The following is a 4,680-nucleotide window of genomic DNA, read 5'->3' on the forward strand; positions in this document are numbered from 1 at the left end:
AGCCCAATGATATAATTTATGTAAAGTGTTATGCAAATACCAGTTTTTGTTATTAATATTAATGGTAATAGTTATGGTAATGATCTTGCCTGAGCCCCTGAAATCAGGTAACTATTGTATTAAGAACTTCAATTTTAAACCCTTGGTTTTCTGGGGTTAGAGTTACCCACTTCATCAAATTTCACATTAGCATGGGCGTGGCATGAAATGCTGTGTACCCTCTATGGGCAAACACATTCTGGGTGTCCATGCACATATATGCCATGTACACACATGTGGTTTTGTGACTGTCGTATCCCTTCCCCCTCGAGCCTGTTTTCACAGCTGCACACTGAGAAACTCTTTGTTCAGAAAACTTGTTTGAAAGGCTGATGAAACATGTGAGTTGAGGTGTGGGTTTTTACTCCCACATTTTTTGCTATTAATTAGACAACCCTCACCACCAAATCCGCTCCTGCTTCCCTGGAGGATAAAGGGTCTGTGAGAAGCTAGATTTGTATCTCTCTGTCTTTGTTTTGGGCCTGTGCCTACCCACACAAGGTGTTTTGAATGTCATAAAGAGGTGGTGAAATTGGACATTTGCAGGTATGCACCGACATGTACACTTAACATCAAAAATGGATTTGACTTAATTCTTTTTCTTTTAACCAGTTGTTTTGATGTACTTTGGAGACAATCTGAGTAACACTATTAATTGGCCAGAGATTAGCATGCAATCAAATCACATCTGCTTAAGAATAAGACACCTCTTTTTAAAAATAGCATAAAGTATAAATTGATCCATAGCAACTTAAACCTCTACTTCTGTTTTAAAAATGATATCAAGTAAGGTAAGATCAGGACCTGCTCTGATCTTTAATTGTTATCAAGCTCTTCTTCATTTGCATTGGTATTTTCTTTATCTTGTTTCAGGGAGAATTTTCACATCTTCTCCTTGCTCTCTGAGGCTCCAAGCATAGCCTAGCCACTTTTTCCTCCCGATGCTGCTCTTGGAGCCCCCAGTTCTTGGCTCACACTTTCATCATAGTAAAGCCTGAGTTTTCCTGAGTATCCCAGTTTCCTTTCAGGTCCCTTTGTCACTGTAGAGCTTCCATTTTTTGTTTGCATACACCTAGATTTCTTCTCTTGCTGCTTCTTGAATACTGTTGGTCTCTTTCTGGCACCTAAAGCAGTAGGACAACCCTTTCCACCTATCATGTACCTACGTGGGCAGGTGTGTTCCACCCACATGACCGTCTTTCCAATCCATTGTGTTATTTCTTCCTTTCTCTGAGAGATATCATTTATTACTCACTTTTGTACAGCCCAGGCCTCTTCTCTTGCAACATCAATTTTCATGCCTGCCAAAGAATTCACCAGTGACTTCAAAGAATTTCCACCCCTCCTCTTATTTCTATTACTTAGATTGAACACAACAGTGAAACTTGCAATGTATAGTGGCTTCTCAGGAAATAGAAGCACAGCCATGGCTTTCCAGGGAAACACTGGCAATCAATGACTGGGTCAGGCATCGAGTTAGGTGGAACTTGCAGTGATAGAAATTGGTGTTTTTCTCCAAGGAAATCCCTGCAGATCTAGGGAGCTGGAACATTCATGGGATATGATGGGGCCTAACAGAATGGGTCCAGGGAGTACTCTAGGCCCACTTAACAGTCTGGAAAAAGTGGGAAGGTTTTAGGCTTTGCAGGTTGACATGAGTTCAAATCTGTGCTTCCTGATTTATAAGCTATGTTGTTCTGAGTATCAGAATGCAAACCCATAAAATAGGAATGATGATTCCTACTGCACAGAGTGTTCTGAGGAAGAAATGAGTTGACATGTTGAAAGTAAACACATAGTAGGTCCGTGGGTATTACGTGCTTTAGTAGATCATAATAGATATCCTTGGGAATAGTGGATATCCTTGGGCTATGTAAAACTTAAAATTGTTAGCAAAATCATGCCTGAAATGAATTCTGAACATCGATGAATATAGATGAGCATAAAACAGCCAGAAATGAGTTTCTGATGAAACCATCACCTTTACCATCAGTTCAGCCTCGCACTTACTGTGGGCAGTAGATGTCCAGGAGAATTGCCCATCAGGTGGCAGTGAGGCAGGAGGGACTGAGCTGTTTCAGATTAGTTTTTTAGCTTCCAGGCAGTGCCTCTAGTGGGAAAAAGACAGGACTCAGATCTTTAGAAGCTGGGAAAAAGGAGCAGAAGATAAGTCGCTAGGAAGAGCCGAGAGTCAGAAAGAAACTTAGAAGAATCCCAGAAAGACAACTTCATAGAGAATCAAGTGCAAAGGCCTGAAGATTAAAACCTGGGAAAAAAGAAAGATGCACACTTAGGGAGATTTGTAGTAGGAATCACGAATATATATCCCCGCTAGAACTTTGGTAAAAATCTAGGTAATAGGAATACACTGAAAGTCTCACAATTCTTATATGCTATCCTTTGCAGAGGCATAGGGTGAATGTGCAAGCATGTGTGTGTGTGTATGTGTGTGCAAGACAAGTCATGGTTGTTCCTCTTAACATCACTAGTTCTTCCATATGTACCCTGGATCCCATACTTTTCTTAAGTACTTGAGAGGGCTTTCTCATGGAGCTCTGTGCCCAGTCCTTTTTTCTGTTTTGAGACAAGGTCTTGCTAGGTTGCTAAATTGTCCAGGTGGGCTCTAGCTCATGACTGCCTGCTGAAGCCTCACAGTCCTGGGATTACAGGTGTGCACCACCACCACAATAGGTTCTTCGTGTTCTCTGTTCTCCCCATCACTCACTTTCCCTTTCTTTACTGAGTAATTCCTAATAGCTTAACTATAGTTTAATGTTTTCCAATTTGAAATGAAAAGAAAATGAAACACTATCTTAATTCCTTATCCCCTCAGTTGAGCAGTACCTCAATTCCCTGCTAACTGCTTTCTACCCTAAAACTTACAAGTTGCCAAATGATGCTATTATTATTTTCTCACCCTTTCATGCTTTCCTCAGACTACTCTTTTGCTCCAAAGGTGGCTCCAGGTCTTTACAAACTTAATCATTATATGATACAGGCCAATTCCACTTTCTTTTTTTGCAATAAAACAAATGTTTTATTAAAATATGGATTATTTCATACAAAATGCAGTAATACTTCTTCCCTCCTGTCCTGTGAAACCAGCATCCCATAACCTCATGTTCACATAAACTTGCTTTCTGCAATAGGCAAAACGAGAGAGAGAGAGAGAGAGAGAGAGAGAGAGAGAGAGAGAGAGAGAGAGTGTTCTGAAAGTTACACCACAGAACCAGAGCAGGAGACAAACCAGGCAGAGGCAGTGGGCCCCTTGGTCAGCACTGTGCCCACAAGCAGCAGTCTTGCTTATCTTTTCTCAACAGGAAGCATTTTTTTTTTTTTAAAGAACAGAAGTTTTGGAGCACCTCGGCCCAACTCTCAGGTTAGTGGCTTTCTTCCATTCTCATGTAGTTATATGTCCTAGTGAGGTCATCTGGAACTTCTCTAAGAAATTCCACTCTGGTTTACATCTCTGTCAATTTGCTCATCTTCCTTTCAGCTTCAAAACACACACACACACACACACACACACACACACACACAAAACAAAAAACAAAACAAAACAAAAACAAAAACAAAAAACCCCCAGAAAAGCAGTGCATTGTAAAGGAATGTCAACTGATGTCTGTTCTGGAGGGAAATTCCTTCTTAGAAGTCACCTGGCCAAACACATGTGCAGCAGAAGCCACAGATTGTGCAAATAGGTTCAGCAGGAAATATCCCAGGTATTGAGACTGTTACTCCGCATCTGTGGATTTAGAATGGTCATCACCCATGGTGAAATAGATATGGCCCTCGTTGCTAAGAAAATTCACAGCTTGCTTGATTGTGGCTATAGACATGTGGTGCAGCTGGTTTCTGAGATCCTGGAAGTTCAATCTTTTGGGCCTTGGATAAGCTTTAATCAAATTCAGCACCTGGTTTTGGGTCACAGTGTGGCCATTGGCTGGCATCAAGCTATTCCCAATGAAGTTTCCCATTTCACCCATTCCTGGATTGCTGATAGATGCTCTCCCTGTTGAGGGTTGGGTGATGGGTTTGCTTAGCATCATGTGTGCATTGACCACTTCCAGGATATGCCTGGTGAACTCATTCATATCCTCCAGAGGCATGATCTTAAAGGCTACTAGACTCTTTTTGTTCTGAAAGGACCTCAGATGGCCAACCACCTTCACATATGTTTCTGGAAGGACCACAGTGTTTTCTCCACCAGTTTTACCTGTGTCAACCTACTGGTGGACATCCATGGGCACAGCTGTCATGTCATTTATTTTATAAATGTTGTTGGTTGTTCTCTGCATGTCTGATTATTCCTACAATAGTGACCTGTGAAATCTCAACATTCCCAGTTTTGAACACTTCATCAACAGAGTAGCAGAAAGCAGTTGAGATATGGTACAGGGTACAATGTACTGGGCTTCGGCTCTTGATTTATTCTCAGCTTGAGAAGGTGTCAGCGATCTGAGGCCCCCTGGGGACTGAGTGTAGCTGATGCCTCCTCTGTAGTTGATGCTGCTATAGCTTCCAAAGCCATTATTCCACATCTTTGTTGCAACTGTATTAGGAAAAGAAGGCCTGAAGGCTCCGATATGGAAGGTTCGCAGAACACCTCAGAATCCTATCGCCATGACTTGTTTTTTTTTT

The 4,680-nt window shown here is 41.6% G+C and overlaps 1 pseudogene; it reads right to left on the reverse strand.

The window, feature by feature from the left end:
- Positions 1–3,773: 3,773 nt before the first annotated feature.
- Positions 3,774–4,580, reverse strand: LOC101588962 (annotated as a pseudogene).
- Between the last annotated feature and the right edge of the window lie 100 nt (positions 4,581–4,680).

The sequence above is a fragment of the Octodon degus genome, unplaced genomic scaffold, assembly GCF_000260255.1.
Source record: "Octodon degus isolate 3935 unplaced genomic scaffold, OctDeg1.0 scaffold00176, whole genome shotgun sequence".
In the NCBI taxonomy this organism is placed as follows: Eukaryota; Metazoa; Chordata; class Mammalia; order Rodentia; family Octodontidae; genus Octodon; species Octodon degus.